The sequence below is a fragment of the Camelus bactrianus genome, chromosome 8 (genome assembly GCF_048773025.1).
Source record: "Camelus bactrianus isolate YW-2024 breed Bactrian camel chromosome 8, ASM4877302v1, whole genome shotgun sequence".
NCBI classification, from domain to species: domain Eukaryota; kingdom Metazoa; phylum Chordata; class Mammalia; order Artiodactyla; family Camelidae; genus Camelus; species Camelus bactrianus.
Window position 1 is genome coordinate 45,499,193 of NC_133546.1, and position 18,663 is coordinate 45,517,855.

At 35.1% G+C, this 18,663-nt stretch overlaps 1 protein-coding gene across 7 annotated transcripts in view; it reads right to left on the reverse strand.

The window, feature by feature from the left end:
* The window catches only part of AFG1L (AFG1 like ATPase), a 202,560-nt gene that overhangs the window by 163,420 nt on the left and 20,477 nt on the right, over positions 1–18,663 (reverse strand). For 3 of the 7 annotated variants that reach the window (XM_074368542.1, XM_045524677.2, XM_045524676.2), the window contains exon 2: positions 30–187. The exons of the other annotated variants lie outside the window; for them this stretch is intronic. The gene's annotated coding sequence lies outside the window, so the exon portion shown is untranslated. The remainder of the gene's footprint in view (positions 1–29; positions 188–18,663) is intronic. 7 annotated transcript variants of the gene reach the window in all.

The window sequence follows — 18,663 nt, forward strand, 5'->3', positions numbered from 1 at the left end:
AAATTATCAAACTTAGCAAATTATCAAACCTGAGAGTGGGGATTGTGGGAGCCCTTGAATTTCTAGTCAGTCATACAGAAATCTGGATAGCTGGGCAGCTCATATGCAGCTGGAATCCGAAGTGGGGCCAGTTTTGTGGGATTGAGCCCTTTAACTTGTGGGATCTGATGCTACCTCCAGGAAGACACTGTCAGAATTAAATAGAATTATTAATTATACATTGTGTTGGAGGATGTGAGACCCTCACAGTCTGGGAAAATAGTCTTTTCCCGCCCCTCCTTTACCTGTTTGGAGTCAACCAAGTAAGAAATCTAAGATAATACTAATTTCTTTTCGCTCCATCCCACAAACAGTTTCCCCAGCCCTCAACCAGTCTGCAGCCAATCAATCATCAATGCTACTCAATTTTACATCCTAAATTCTCTCTAATCTACTCTCTCCTCCCCTTCCTCATACTACCACTCCAGCTGGGGCTCTCATTATCTCTGGCTTGGCCTTCCTGCCTCTGATCACCTCCTACCTCAAACTTAACACTACCACAATCCCTAAAATATTTTCCATCAACAACAGGGATGATCTTTCTAAAATCCAAATGTGATTTTATCAATATTTTGCTTGAAATTCATCTCACTGTTTAAACAAGTGGTTTTCAAACACAATTTTAACAGCAGCACCTTTTTTACATACAAGAATATCCATGGGATCCTAAATTTATTTTAGAGACAAGTGCGAAGAGGGGGAAACAAAGTCCCGTCCTCTTCATATCTCCCTCATTCCCACCTCCATTCCACCCCATTTCCAAAGCAGTCCCTAAGGCCGCTTCCCCGCCTTACAGGACTACATTAAGTAAGAATAGGGTGCAAAAAAGAGTTAACATAGCAGGCCTGGACTACTGTCCTTAGAAATGCCTGCTTGCAAAAGTGGGCCCTTGGCTGGGAACTTGTATTCCAAGAAGATTCCTATAGTTCCCAGAAATTATAAGAATGAGTCACTGTGCCTAAATGTTTGTATCATATACAAGCAACGTGGTTTATCCTGAAACCTAGTTTCCTTCTGCAAGTCTGGAATTTTGGCACATGCTAGGCAGGGCATGCCCAAGTGACCACCCCTCAACCTTAGGCAGTGGGATTCTAACAAGCTTTCCTAATAGACAACATTTCACACCTGTTGTCACAGTTAGTTGCTGAAGGAATTAAGCATGTTCTGTGTGACTCCACTGGGAGAAGATGCTTATAAGCTTGTGCCTAATTTCCTTTGGATTTTGTCCCACCCACCTTTTCTCTTTAGTGATTGTGCTTTGTATCCTTTTGCTGTAATAAACCATAGTGGTGAGTACAACTATATGCTGAGTCCTCCGAGTCTTCTGAGCAAATCATGAAACTTACTCTCAGGGATCACCAACACAGACAGTGTCCTCACTTTGGGGTTCAAGGAATCCATAATAGGACCCTACCTGTATTTTCAGACTACCCTCCCTCTACTCTCCAAAATGCATTTCTTGATATAAGAAATGACTGAGTACCTACCACATGTAATGGATAATAAGAACTATCAAAGTTGATTTAAGTGGGGGTGAAGGGAAAAAAATGCAGCAGTAACATATCAGTATTAATTGATAATAGCAAGTAAAATTAATTTGGGTACAGAGAAACTGGTTATGAAACTATTCTAAGTGGAAATAATAAAGACTCAAGTTAGGATGGCAATCACAGAAATGTTAGGAAGCTGGGTAGAATGGAAAATGCAAAGGTAGACTCAATAATGTGGGCTGCCCTTAGTCAAGTTGGATTACTTATCCTGTCTCATTTTCCATTCTTTCATAGTCATCAGAACACAGGTTCTGAACACAGGTTCTCTACTGGACAGTCTCATCCTCCAACCCTCTGCCAGCCTAATTTCTCTTCCAAAAAATCTCACCCAATGTTTAAGGTCCCTCAGCTCCCTACCACCAGATTTTCAGACTCACCTGTATTTACCCCCCATCTCTTTCTCTTTCCTTACTTTACAGCTAAAAAGGTATTTCTCATTCCTTCAAAGACTATTAATGCCTTCACTTGTCCTCTAATCAGTGACTTTCATTTTTGGACCCTCTTTTTACATCATGACCCAATATACACACAAATATATATAAATGAAAAACAAGTTTCATAAAATAATAAGAGATTTAGCAAAAGTATGAGATAGTAAGAAAAAAGGATTGTTCCATGCATGATGTTCTCTTATATTTTATACACACATATTTTTCACTATATCTATCTGTTCATCTATCTATCTATCTATTTATCTATATAAAGAACTAGATTTAGTAATACTAAATGCCATATATCATACTTTTTAACATTTTTGTTTTCTGTCTGTCCCCATCAAAATAGATGCTCTTTGAGGATAGGGATTTTTGTCTGTTTTATTCAATGCTGTATTCCCCAGGAGCAGTGTCAGATGGTATTGGTGCTTATCAAATATTTCTTGAACCAACCCCTACCTTTTCAGAGGTGTCATTCCCTTCATTAACCACCTCCATACTATATCATCTCCCTTCCCCTCTCTACTAGTTTTTCATATCAGCTCAACCCTCTCCTATCTTAAAAACATAACAGCAAAAACTCCTTGATCCTACAGCCATAAGACACCTGCTCTTCCTCCTTCCCTTCACAGCCAAAACACTTGAGACTTGCCTTTACTTTTTCTGGCCACTTTGTAACATCCTGCTCATTTCTCAACCCACTGTCATCAGTGCAGCCATTGTGGAAAACAGTATGGAGATTCCTCAAAAGACTAAAATAAGACTTACCATATGACCCAGCATTCCCATTCCTGAGCATATATCCAGAGGGAACCTTAATTCAAAAAGACACCTGCACTCCAATGTTCATAGCAGTACTATTTACAATAGTCAAGACATAGAAACAACCTAAACGTCCATCAACAGATGACTGGATAAAGAAGTTGTGGTATATTTATACAATGGAATACTACTCAGCCATAAAAAATGATAAAATAATGCCATTTGCAGCAATATGGATGGCCCTGAAGAATGTCATTCTAGGTGAAGTAAGCCAGAAAGAGAAAGAAAAATATCATATGATATCACTCATAAGTGGAATCTAAAAAAAAAAAAAGACAAATGAACTTATATATAAAACAGAAAGACTCACAAACATAGAATACAGACTTGTGGTTGCCAGCGGGGAGTGGGGTGGGAAGGAATAGACTGGGAGTTCAAGATTTGCAGACACTGACTGGTATATATCAAATAGATAAACAAGTTTATACTGTATAGCACAGGGAAATATATTCAACATCTTGTAGTAGCTTATGGTGAAAAAGAATATGAAAATGAATATATGTATATCCATGTATGACTGAAGCATTGTGCTGTGCACCAGAAATTGACACAACATTGTAAACTGACTATACCTCAGTAAAAAAAAGTAGTTATCAATCCACTGTGATCAAGCGTCCACTGAGATGGCTTCTGCCAAGTTCACCCAAGGCCTGTTGTTGCCATATCCAGCAGCTACTACTCAGTCTTCATACTCCTGTTTACAATGGTGAAATACCTAATTTTTAAAAGTTATTCATGGGAAACATCACAACTGTGGGCAGATTATGTTGTTTCTATTGGCATCTGCCTTTGGAGAGGCTTAAAAGCCTCTGCTTCCACTTTTATTTTTATTAACCTACATCTTTATTTAGTAGTATACACTTCATTCACATTTCTCAAAAAAGAAAACAAAGGCACACTGAAAATGAGGAATCACTTCAGGTAGTCAGGAGACATATAAAGAGAATTGTGGTTTATCCAGTACCACATGTAAGGAGCTTGTAAGTTGTCACACTATCCTAACAACGAGTAAAAACTGAACAGACTGAAAAATTAACGTCTCTTCTCAGACCCATTAAAGAAGGAAGGACACAGGGCAAACTGCTGCCCCCAAGATTGAAGAGAAAGACAGGCAAATATAGGGAGTGACAGCTTACAGAGGCAGAGGCTCAAAAGTGGAAACCATCACAGTGCCAGTGTAGGAAAACCTGAACTGTAATTGATGAACTGTTGGAGACTCAATGGGGACAACTCTGAGAGTTAAAAATTCCAGAGGGACCCAACCATAACAGGGGCCCCTACACTTCTTATGAGTTTTACCTCCAGGAGCTTGACCAAGTTCTCATTGTAAACACAGGGAAACGCTTGTGCCTTTGGCATGGGGTGGGAAAAAGGAACCATTTTAAAATATGCCAGAGTACTCTGCTCTTCCTAACAAGGCCTTCCCTCAAGGGAAACTAGCAAACCAGAACATAACCTGCTGGGGTATTATCAGTGCCTAACTGACCTGGGGAAAGGGAAACACCCAACTCTACTCAACTCTAGCCTTGCATACGGGGAAAAAGGAAATACGCAACTCCAACCCACTCTAGCCATCCTCCCCAACCACAGAGGGGAGAAAAAAACTGACAAACATTTGTGAAGTCCACAATCCAGAGACATCAGCTCCCTAAAAGACCAAAACCTAACCCTAAGACTATAGAATGCTTCCTCTCCCCACATACCTCACAACCACATCACAATAGTCCTATTTACAGCAGTGTCCTTACTCAGTACATCATGTCTGGCCATCAAGAAAAAAATTATGAGGTAAACTAAAAGGCAAAAATCACAATTTGAATATACAGAGCAAGCATCAGAACCAGACATGGCAGGAATGTTGAAATTATTAGACTGGAAATTTAAAATAACTATGATTAATATGTTAAGGGCTCTAACATACAAAGAGGACAGCATGCAAGAACATATGGGCAATGTAAGCAGAGAAATGGAAATTCTAAGAAAGAACCAAAGAAATGCTGGAGATCAAAATTCTGTAACAGAAATGAGGAATGCCTTTGATGGGCTCATTAGCAGACTGGGCAAAACTGAAGAAGAAATCTGTGAGCTTGAGGATGTATCAACAGAAATCTCCAGAACCATAAGGCAAAGAAACAAAGACTGAAGAAAAAAAAAAAAAAAGAACAGAATATCCAAGGACTGTGGGACAACTACAAAGGATATAGCATACATATCATCGGCATACCAGAAGGAGAATAAAGACAGGAAGAAATAGAATAAATATTGGAAACAATAATGACAGGATTTCCCCGAACTAATGACAGACAACAAACCACAGATCCAGGAAGATCAGAGAACACCAAATAGGATAAATGTGAAGAAAATTAAACTGAGGCATATCATCTTCAAAATAGAAAATCAAAAATAAAGAAAAAATTCTGAAAGAAGCCAGAGAGGAAAAATGCCTTAGCTATAGGGAAAAAAGGTAGAAATACATCCAACTTCTCAGAAACCATGCTAGCAATAAGAGAGTAGAGTAAAATATTTGAAATGTTGAGAGAAAAAAAATCTACCAATCTAGAAATCTGAACCCTGCAAAATTATCCTTCAAAAGTAAAAGAGAAATAAAGATTTCTCAGGCAAACAAAAACTGAAGGAATGTTTGCCAGTAGATCTGCCTTGCAAGAAATGTTAAAAGAAGTTCTTTAGAGAGAATGAAAATAATGCAGGTCAGAAACTCAGATCTCCATAAAAGAAGAAAGTTTAAAGAGGAATAAGTGAAGGTTAAAAGAAAAACTTTTCTTTTTCTTATTCTTAACTGATCTAATGAATGACAGTTTATTCAAAATGATAATAATAATAATGTATTCAAACATATATACATATGTAAATACATGTTTATGCATGCTTATATTTATGTGAAATGATTGACAGCAATCATATAAGGGACAGGAGGGAGGGATTATGATTATTTTATTATAAAGTACTTAACACTATCCATGAAGTAGTGTAGTGTTATTTGAAAGTGAACTTGGATCAGCTGTAATGTATATCGCAAACTCTAGGGCAACCACTGAAAAAAGTGGGGAGAAAAGTATAACTCCTATGCTAAGAAAGGACAGAAAATGGAGTAAAATAAAATACTCAATTAAAACCACAGAACACAGAAAAAGAGTGAAGGACAAAAATATGAAACAGAAGAGGGGGAAGGTACAGCTCAGTGGAAGAGTGCATGCTACTAGCATGCACAAGGTCCTGGGTTCAAGCCCCAGTACCTCCACTACATAAATAAATAAACCTAATTATGCTCCCCCCCAAACACACACAAAAAATATGAAAAAAACAGTTACAAATATGGTAGATATGAATCCAAATATATCAATAATCATTTAGTCAATGGTATAAATGAATCAATTAAAAGACAGATTGTCAGAATGGATCAAAACACAAGACTCAACAATATGTCAACTAGAAGAAACCTACTTTAAATACAAAGAAACATATTTATTAAAAGTAAATGGATGGAGAAATATATACCATGCTAACATTAATCAAGAAAAAGCAAGAGTAGCTGTATTCATTTCAGACAGACCAGACTTCAAAGCAAGGAAAGTTATCAGATATACAGAAAGGCATTACATACTGTTAAGAGTCAATTCTCTAAGAAGACATAATAATCCTTAATGCATATGCACCTACAACAGACCATCAAACTAAACTACATGAGGCAAAAACTGATAGAACTGTAAGGAAAAACAGAGGAATCCACTATCATAGTTGGAGATTTCAATGCCCCTCTAGCAGAAATGGACAGATCCAGCAGGCAGTAAGGACTCAGTTGAACTCAACAACACCATCAGTCAACTAGCTATAATTGACACCTATGGAATACTTCAACCAACAACAGCAGATCACACATTCTTCTCAAGCTCACATAAGACATTCACCAAGATAGACCACATTGTGTGCCTAAAACATATATTAACAAAGTTAAAAGAGAAATCATACAATCAGACCACAATGGAATTAAACTAAAAGTCAATAACAGAAAGATAAGTAGAACATTCTAAAATATGCAGAGATTAAACAATACACTCCTAAATAACATATGGGTCAAAGAAGAAACTTCAAGGTAAGTGTAAAAATATTTTGAACTAAATGAAAATGGAAACACAATTTATGAAAATTTGTAGAGTGCAAGAGCAGTGCTTAAAAGGAAATTTATAGCAATGAATGCATGTATTAGAAAAGAAGAAAGATCTAAAATCAGTCATCTAAGTTTCCACCTTAGGAAACCTTAGCAAAAAAAAGAGCATATTAAAAGCACAAGAGGGGGGAGGTTACAGTGCAGTGGTAGAGCGCATGCTTAGCATGCAGGAGGTTTTGGGTTCAACCCCCAGGATCTCGTCTAAAAATAAAGAAACAAATAAACCTAATTACCTCCTCCCTCAAAAAAAAAAAAAAAAAAAAAAAAAAAAAAAACAAACCTAAATAAAGTCACTCTTCAAAAAATAAAAAGAAATAAAAGAAATTTAAAAATAAATAAATAAAGGTAAGCATAAGAAAAGAAATAAGAATTAGAGCAGAAATAAATAGAATTGAAAACAGGAAATCAACAGAGAAAATCAATGAAACCAAACACTCGCTCTTTGAAAAAAATCAATGAAATCAATAAGCCTCTAGCCAATCTAACTAGGAAAAAAAGAGGACACAAATAACTAATATCAGAAATGAAAGAGGAATAACACTAAAGTGATCTCATGGACATTAAAAGTATAATAAAAGAATATTATGAACGACTCAACCCACAAATTTGATAACCTAGAAAAAATGGACAAATTCCCTGAAAGACATAATTTGCTAAAATTCATGCAAGAAGAAACACGCAATCTGAATAGACCTATGTCTATTAAAGAAAGTGAATCAATAATTAATAATCTCCAAAACAGAAAGCATCAGGCAGAGATAGGTTTACTAGTGAATTCTACCAAACATTTGAAAAAGAAATTATACTAATTCTCTACGATCTCTTTCAGAGGATTAGAAGCAGAAGGAATACTTCCCAACTCATTTTATGAGGCCAGCATAACCCTAGTACCAAAATAAAGAGACATTACAAGAAAAGAAAACTATACCAATATCTCTCATGAACATGGATGCAAAAATCACCAACAAAATTTCAGCAAATCAAATCTAATAATTTATAAAAATAATTATACCCTATAAACAAGTGAGGTTTATCCCAGGAATGCAAAGCTGGTTCAACATTTAAAAATCAATTAATGTAATCCATGATATTAACAGACTAAAGAAAAAAAAATCACATGATCATATCAATAAATGTAGAAAAAACATTTGACAAAATCTAACACCCGTTCATCACAAAAACCCTCAGTAAACTAGGAATAGAGTAAACAGTCTCATCTTGATAAAGAGTATCTACAAAAAACTTACAGCTAACATCATACTTAATGGTAAGAAACTAGAAGTTTTCCACTAAGATCAAGAACACGGTGAGGATGTCCCCTCTCCTCACTCCTTGTCAACATAGTACTAGCTAACGCCATAAGACACGAAAAGGAAATAAAAGGTACACAGATTGGTAAGTAAGAAATAAAACTGTCTATGTTAGCAAATCAAATGATCATCTATATAGAAAATCCAAAATAATCCACAAAATAACTCCTGGGACTAATAAGCAATTATAGTAAGGTTGCAGGATACAAGGTAAATACACAAAAGTCAATCACTTTTATATCTGCCTGCAATGAACAACTGGAATGTGAAGTTAAAAACATAATACCACTTATATTAGCATCTCTCCAAAAATGAAACATTTAGGTATAAATCTAACAAAATATGTACAAGATCTATATGAAAGAAGTTACAAAACTCTGATGAACAAAATCAAAGGAAAACTTTAAAATGAAGAGATATTCCATGTTTATGGATAGGAAGACTCAATATTGTCAAAATATAAGTTCTTCCCAACTTGAGCTATAGATTCAACAGAATCCCAATCAAAATCTTAGCAAGTTATTTTGTGGATATCGACAAAATAATTCTGAAGTTTAATGAAGAAGCAAAAGACCCCAAAAAACCAACACAATACTGAAGGAGAACAAAATTGGAGGACTGACACTACCCAACTGCAAGATCTACTATAAAGTTACAATTATCAAGACAGTGTGGTATTGCCAAAAGAATAGATAGATAGATCAACAGAACATAATAGAGAATCCAGAAACAGATCTACATAAATATAGTCAACTGAATTTGGACAAAGGAGTAAAGGCAATACAATGGAGCAAAGATAGTCTTTCCAACAAATGGTGCTGGAACAACTGGACATTCACATGCAAAAAAATCAATCTAGACACAGACCTTAAAACCTTCACAAAAATTAACTCAATGGATCATAGGCCTAATTATAAAACACAAAACTATAAAACTCCTAGAAGATAACATAGGAGAAACCTAGACAATCTTGGGTATAATGATGACTTTTTTTTTCTCACTTTTATTTATTTATTTATTTATTTATTTATTTATTTTTAATTTTGTTTTATTGAGTTATAGTCAGTTTACAATGTTGTGTCAATTTCCAGTGTAGAGCAAAATTTTTCAGTTATACATGGACATACATATATTCGTCGCATACCTTCTCACCGTGAGCTACCACAAGATCTTGTATATATTTCCCTGTGCTATACAGTATAATCTTGTTTATCTATTCTATATATACCTGTCAGTATCTACAAATTTCAATCTCCCAGTCTGTCCCTTCCCATCCCCCTCCCCACCTGGCAACCACAAAGTAATGACGACTTTTTAGATATAACACCAAAGGCACAATCTATGAAAGAAAAAATTGATAAACTAGACTTCATTAAAATTTAAAACTTTAGTTCGGCAAAAGACAATGCCATGGTCTAATCAGAAGATAAGCTACATATTGGGAGAAAATATTTGAAAAAGACCCATCTGATAAAGGACTGTTATCCAAAATATACAAAGAACTCTTTCAAAATACACAAAACTCACAACAAGAAAACAATCTGATTAAAAACTGGGCCAAAGACTTTAACAGATACCTCACCAACGGAGATACACAGATAGCGAAGAAGCATATGAAAAGATCTCCACATCATACGTCATCGGGAAAATGCAAATTAAAAGAACAGTGAAATACCACCACACACCTGTCAGAATGGCCAAAATCCAGAACACTTACAAATGTTGGCCAGTATGTGGAGCAATAGGACCTCTCACTCCTGGTGGGAATGCAAAATGGCACAGCCACTTTGGAAGACAATTTGGGAGTTTCTTACAAAACTAAACATACTCTTACCATACAATCCAACAATCATGCTCCTTGGTATCTACCCAAAGGAGCTAAAAACTTAATGGCCACACAAAAACCTGCACATACATATTTATAGCAGTTTTATTCACAATGGCCAAAACCTGGAAGCCACCAAGACATCCTGATTATGCTGTGTCAATGCAGGCTCACCAACTGTAACTACTGTACCACTCTGGTAAGGGATATTGGTAACTGGGCATGTATGATGGTAAAAGGTATGTGGGAAATCTCTATACCTTCCTCCCAATTTTGCTGTAACCCAAAAACTCCTCTAAAAAATAATAATAAAGTCTTTTTTTTAAAAAGAGAAAAAGAATCAGTCAGGCAAGACGCTCAAGGCTGAAAGATTGGCCAGCTTAGGCCTGGAGAGCAGCTGTATAAATTGAAACACAAAAGACTTCTCAAAAGCTGCACTAAATTAAATCTGTTACCACATCAGTGTATACAAATTATGTGATGCTGCTGCCATATTATTTTGATTTGTATTAATTTGTCTTATTGTACTCCAAATGGACAGTGGGAAAATGCCATTCTGAAGATTCACACACTAAACTACAAACATAAATGGAAGATTTTAGAAGCACAAAAAGTCTGCACTGTTCTAGTATTTCAATTTTGTACTTTATTTCACTACTTTCTCCTAAACTAAGTTTTAGGATGATCCCACTATACTCCACAGCCCATTTGCTTTAAGATTTAGTCAATATCATGATGTCTAGCATCTGAATAATCTTTTATAACCTTCTGGATAGTCCTTTAACAATTATATCTATTTTTTCCCCCAGGAAAAATGAGTTTCCCCAGACTTTGACTGTATCTGTCATTATGCCAATCTCCCCTCCTTTTTTTTTTTTTTAAGTCAACATAACCTCAAGATTTTATTGTCTTCATAGTAAAACAAAAGAAGCTTAGTATGGATCACTTAACAGAGGAAAACAATACTCTTAACACATGCTCTAATGGTTAATTTTACGTATCAACTTGACTGAGCCATGGAGTACCTATACACTTGGTCAAACATTATTCTGGATGTGTCTGTGAGGTTATTTCTGGATGAGATTAACATCTGAGGCAGTGAACTGAGTAAAGAAGACTATTCTCTCTTATGTGAGTGGGCCTCGCTCAATCAGTTGAAGGCCTCAATAGAACAAAAGGCTGACCTTCCTGTGGGTAAGAAGGAACGCCTCCTGCCTTTAAGCCAGAATATTGATTTTCTCCTGTCTTTGTATTCAAACTGAAAAATCAGTTCTTCCTGGGTCTTAAGTCTACCAGTATTTGGACTAGAACTACACTATTGGCTCTCCTGGTTCTCAGGCCTTTGGACTCAGACTGGAACAATACCACCAACTTTCCTAGGTCTCTGGGTCTCCAGCTTGCTGAGTACAGATCTTGGGACCTGCCAACCTCCAAAACTGCATGAGCCAATTCCTTATAATAAATCTCTTTCTAAGTGTATATATATTCTATTAGTTCCATTTCTCTGGAGATTCCTAATACATATCTCATCAAGCTTAACTGTGTTGATACTATTTCCATAGAGCTGGAGTGACAGTAACAAAGGGGATGTGTTGCCTTTGCATTCTTTGGTGCATTAAATTGGAATGGATTTCTGATTCTACACAAAAGTAGTTAAAAATATCTTGAAGACATACTTTAGAGAGTTAAACAAAATGATGGACCAGACTGTTTCAACAGAAAGTAAGCATTTTCCCTTTCAAAAATGTTATTTTAAAAGTTCGCTTCAACCTTAAGGTTTTTTGTTTTAATACTTGAAGTTAAATATTTTTTGAGAACCCATCTCCAATTTCACACTTAAAATCAGTAAAGATGTGGTTTAATGTGCAGAAATTTCACATACAACTTGTCAGTTAAATGGGGTTCAGCTCAAAAACATTCTGTAAAGATTTCTCAGCTCAAAAATATCCTATGATTAAAGGAAAGAACTGAAGACATGCAAGATAACACATGACCATAAAAATTTAAAGTTTCCAAGGTAAAGAAAGCCACCTTTTCCCATTATGTCTTCCTAAAAAGTTGTACATTCAAATATATTCAATACAATTTGTGATAACTCTGAAAACTTCAAGGCATTATGTATGTTTACTTCAGTAGAATTAAGGATGTTATATAAAATCAAGAGACCACAAGAGGTATTCATGCAACCCAGAAAAGCTATATGCTTTATGTTCATTTTAACAACTTAAGGTTTTTCTCTGCAAAACTTGGATTCATTTGAAAATTTATGCATGACAGAATTCTGAAAGGTAAAGAAAAAGAAAACACTAACAAATGCCTAGCATATGCCCAGTGTACAGACAGCACATTCTATATATTATCTAACTTCTCAAAAAAACCTAAGGTAGATATTGTTATTTCTTACAAATAAGGAAACTAAAATACTTTAAAATGTTAGAAAACTTACGTGAATGGACAAGACAGGATCTGAAGCTAAGTGACCCCAAACCACCAGGATGTCACCCTCATTAAAACCACCATAACACTATAGACAAGTGAAAGCTGTGCTCCCATTTATCGCAGCCAGGCAACAGAAAATCAAAACACAAATCTCTCTCTAATTTGAAGTACTGAAGCCTCCTGGAGCAACCAACAACCTGCTCCTCCTGGGTCTCCAACCTCCTCAGGCCCAGCTAGAGCTCTGCCCTGCCTGCACTCTGGGGTCAACCTGCCTCTGCTAATAAATAGCACTCTTCCAAAACCTACCAGCAGCAGCAGCTTTCTTACAAAAGGCCCAAAGCTGAAGTGTCAGAGGAAAGAAATTCCTTTCCATATAAATCTAAAAGCCTTTACATTTCACAGAGCTGGCTTTTAAGAATTTTAACTAATTAGATTTATGCACACCTTTTTAAGCTTTGAGAACAATATGTTAATATATTTGACACCAAATGAAGATATAATGACCTAGCCCTCAAATTCAAAGATGACACAAAGTTAGGAGACAAATCAGTGCTGGGTCACATTCAGGATTCAAGATGACGTTGACGTGCTACAAAAATGGGAATGAAAGTATCAACAGGTGCAATTAGGTTCAAAAACTTATACTGAAAAGAATCAATTGAAAACCTATTAAACAGAAGAATTCAATAAGCAACAACTAATTCAATGAATACTCTGTACTAAAAACTTCAAACACAACCAGTTAGACAGACACTGTAACTGCACTCAAAATTCCAACAGGGCACTAGGAGATACAAACAAATGGATAAATAACTTTAATAAAGTGTGATACATAGTAAAGGGAAGAGGAGGATGTTATGAGATCACAGAGCCAAAGCTAGGAACCTAGGTTAGGGAGGTAATGAAAGGTACTCCTAGGAAATGATGTTTCCATTGCGAGCAAAAGGACAAACAGGAGTTAACCAGGGGAAGATGGAAGAAAGGGAAAGAAGTGCATTAGGCTGGGAGAAGGCTCTGAAATATGAGAGAATAGTGCACTAAAGAAAATGAAACAAGTTCAATATAGCTGACATACAAAGTGGAAGGCAGAGGGGGCAAGAGTTGGGCTACTAGAGAAATATAAAGGAACCAGATGACACAGGGCCTTACAATGATAATCAGTTTGAATTTAATCCTGAAGGTACCAGGGAGTCACTTTTGAGTTTTAAAGAACTCAGTGGCTTGATTAAGCCCCCTCTTAAGCAAAGAAGGATACTGGAAAACAATTTAACAGCTTTATCTTTCTGACATATTAGCAATGACCTGCTGGAAACACAGTTTTTTTAATTCCCACTTACAATTATGATAAAAAATCTAGAATAAAGAATCACACTAACAATCAATTTGTAAGATCTATATACAAAACTGAGGGGGAGAGTATAGCTCAGTGGTAGAATTCATGCCTAGCATGCAGGAGGTCCTGAGTTCAATCCCCAGTACCTCCACTAAAATAAATAAATAAATAAAACTAATTACCCTCCCCCCTCAAAGAAGGAAAATAAAGTTTTTTTAAAAAGTCTATATATTGCAACTATGTACGGGAAAATATTTTTTTAATTTTAAAAAACTAAAATCTTTCTCAAAGGCATAAAAAAATTTGGAAAACTAGACATAATATTATTGGAAAGAAAGGCACAACATTGTAACATTGTCAATTCATCACAAATTAATTCACAGATTAAATATAGTTTCACCAAAATCATAATCCAAAATCCTTAGAAAATCATGAAAAAGGAAAGTAATGAAGGAGATATTGTCTACCACATGGGAAAATAAATATAAAACACTAGATCAAAAGATCAATGAATAGAATATATATTCCAAAAACGAAGTCTTTATGGAATAACTTAATATATAATAAAAGAGAGAAGCATATCAAATCTTATCACGGTTCTTCTCTTTTATCACCCAATTTATAATTATGTATTCGTTATTTATTTTATGCCTCTCCCTCTCAACCTGACTGCAAGCTACAAGAGGGAAGGTATCATACCTGTTTAATTCACTGTATACCTAGTACTTACAATGCCTGGCATATGATAGGCACACAGTAAATATTTATTGAACAAATGAATTAAGCAATGAGAGCCAAGAGATCATTCAACAAGTGACATCTGCACAACTGGAAGACAATAGAAAAAATTAGTTTAGATTATCTCCTCATACTACATACCAAAATACTTTCCAGATGGTTCTAAAATGTAAATATATTTAAAATTTGAAAAAAATTAAGTATGTATTAATATTTACCTAATCCAGAGGTCTGCAAACTATGGCCTGCAGGCCAAATTGGCCATGCCCATTCGTCTATTGTCTCTGGCTGTTTTCACACTACAATACCAGAGTTGAGTACAAGTGTCTCTCTGTATCTGCGTGGTATTGGTTCCAAGAGTCGTGCATATACCAAAATGCACAAATGCTCAAGTCCCTTATATAAAATGGCACAGTACAATGAATACAACTGACCTTCTCTATCCATGGATGCCAAACTCACATATATGGAGGGCAGGCAAAGAAAAAATATTATCTGACCCTTTACAGAAAAAGCCAATCAATACCTGTCTATTTTCTTAACAGGTGTGGACTTTCTAAATCCAGTCTTGTCTGGACATCACAATCACCTGTGAAACTCAGACTTAATGAATCCCAATTAAATCCTTGCAGGAATGGCTCAAAAACATAAATGTAAGAGCTAAACTATAAAATACTTAAAAGAAAACAAGTTTGTAAATCTTCATAACAGATATGACATCCAAAAAAAAAAGCAACCAAAGAAAAAATATATTGGACTTCATCAAAATTAAAACTTCTGAGTATCAAAGAATATTATCAAGAAAGTGAAAGTACAATCCACAGAATGGGAGAAAATATTTGCAATCTATATATCTGACATAATTCATTAAGAAACAGAATCCAGCAATTCCACCTCTGGGTATTTATATGAAGGAAACAAAATTCCTATCTCAAAAAAAATCTGCACCCCCACGTTCACTGCAGCATTATTTAAATAGACAAGACATGAAAACAACCTAAGTGTCCATCAACAGATAAAAGGATAAATCAACAGTAACATAAATCAGGATGTTGATTGCCACCGTGAGTAAAAAACTAGTAACTTGGAGGGTGCACAATGGAAGCCTCTGGGTACTACAAATGTTTCATTTCTCAATTTGGGTTGTATTTACACAAATTCATTCTCTTTATGAAAATTCAGTAGGCTTTACACTCATCATTTGTGTACTTTTCTAAATGAAATCTTACATTTCAATAAGTATACTTAAAAATGAAGTTAACAGTAATGATCTTTTCTGTATTTTCTATTATGCACATGTAGTATTTTTATAACTAAAAATAATTTATTTTTAACAGAAAAAATAACTAATCAAATACAAACTGGAGAAGCCTGTCTAATAGCCCTACAAGTCAAGGTGACATATGGATATGAGCTGGCCACAGGACACAGAAAAGGTAACCTACAATACTGCTCTGGCCAGACATGTCTGAAGGAATATATTGAGATATGGGGGCCACATTTTCAGAGTAACATTCAGAAAGCAGATTGCAATCTCAAGAAGGGAAGTAGTTCAAGGATCTAGAAACCATGTCATAAGATTTGATTGATAAGACAAGAGACAGCTGACATTAATAAGAGAGTGACAACATCCCAGCACTCTGTGTCTTGCATATATTCAGCACGAAGAAATATTTTGGGAACGAATGAACAAATGGATGAATGGAGAAATATATGCCTCTAGTGTTTTAAAGGCTGTCATATGTAGGTGGGACAAGAAGACGACCAATAATACGATAAAAGAATGAAGGACTAAACAAATGAACAAGATATTATCAGTCTCAATATGTTTAAAGAACTGCAATAAGTGCAATAAGGACTAGAGTTATATATGTTGTGCCTGGGGAAAGAGTCGAGATGAATGGGGAGAAGTTACAGAAAAGCTTTTACTTCAGCCTGCTTAAAGAATTTTTCAGCAATTAGGGCTATCCAAAAATGAATAGGACGCCTCAAAAAGAAATGATAAGGCAGAAACTACATTCCCATCTGACATTTGACTACATAACTCAGAGATCTTCTTCAGCTCTATTATTCTATGATTCTATGAAATGTTATCTTCATAACTTATTGCACAGCAAATAATTCAAACCTGAGTTCCTTTGAAAACAGTATTCATAAGCAGTATCTTATAAATGAAGATATTTTACCTTAGTGACTTACTGCATACTATAAATCAAATTTCAACAGCTTTCTTTGAAACATCATGACGAAAGCAGTAGCTCATATTTTCTAAGATGTTCTAGATGTTCAGAATATCCAGAGAAAAGGTAGTTAAGTCCGGGATAACAAAAACCATCCCTGGTTATCTACAGAGGCACTCTGCACAATCTTAGAAAAATCAAAACCACATTTTCTAGAATTCAAAGAACTGAAATCAGACTGAATCTGTTGCCTTTTTTTTGGGGGGGGGGAGTAATTAGGTTTATTTATTTATTTATTTATTTATTAATGGAGGTCCTGGGGATTGAACCCAGGACCTCATGCATGCTAAGCATGCACTCTGCCCCTGAGCTACACTCTCCTCCCTTACCATTGTTAATATAATGAATCTTCCCCTAAAATTAAAATGGTTTTAGTAATTATACATATAGTTGAGTTCATTCCATTTCTATTCAATGACTGGAGTCCACCACCTCTAGCATTTCAGTATTACTATTTCAATTACTCCTAGCATAGTCCCACATTTATATAACATGTCTTACATTTTCCAGAGGACTTTCTCATATTATAATGTATTTAAGCCTCATAAATGACATGAAAGGAAGGAAGAGTTAGGATGATTAATCACATTCTACAGATAAAATGGAAATACCAAATTAAATGATCCAGTACTATAAGATGAAACCAAAATCACAACCTAGTCTTTCCAGGTCACATTTTATTATTCATCTGGTATTTCATATGTTCATTAGTCCTAAGACAGAACTGATCAAAATTCTTCTAAGTAACAGTTATGGAATAAAAAGAGCTTCACTTATTTACAAAAAGAAAGAAGACTGTTGCCAAAAAGAACACACGCTTAGTTAAATGAAATCAAAACTATATAAGGAATTTAGATTTCCAGTTTAAAATGTTTATCCAACTGCCATGAGAAAAATCCACAATCAGGAAAAGCACGTTTAATATTTCTAAATGGCTGGATTAAAATTTCAGCTGTAAACTTCATTACTGTAATTAGATTTTTAATGCATATTTATTAAACATCCAAATACTGTGTTCACAATTATTCATGAGTTTTTGTACATTTGTGTTGATTTTAACAAACTGTAAACAGTGGCCACTGACCAGAAATGTTCTCCTACAATGACAGAAGCCCATGCTAAGGTCACAGGCAACCCACTGACACTCTATTATGTTCTAATCATATCCAAAAGATAAACATTCAGCTGCTTTTTGAAAAACTGCAATGGTCATCAATGACCCAAAAAGTCAGATTTACTAGGGACATTAAAGACCTATGTTTGATTCAGTGATGAATAAACAAAGTGCAGAACAGAAGAAAATCAAACCTTAATTAAACTCTTTAGAAAAACAACATAAGCCATCATCGAGGAAGGCATCACAAGATGATTTACTTTATTCATAAAAGGCTGATTTTGCGGCTTTAAAAGGGTGCTTTTCATTTAAGCAGAAAAATTATGAAAATTAAAACTAAGTGCTTGCTGGTTACCATTCTTTTCCTTTAGAGACTAGTTAATCTCAAATGTACCAACATGTATAAGTTTACAAAAAGAAAAAAAAACAGTACTTTAAATCTCATAACAAATCAGTAAAACACTGCCTAAAAATCTGAATAAAGCTATTCTGAAGTAATTATAAGCACGGCCTAGCATACTGAGTTAACTCCTTAATATTCAGTCCATTCAGTCCATTCAGTCCATTAAACACGATTTAATAATGAGATCTATTGGATCTATCTTCTATCAAATGATAAAGAAAAATAACATC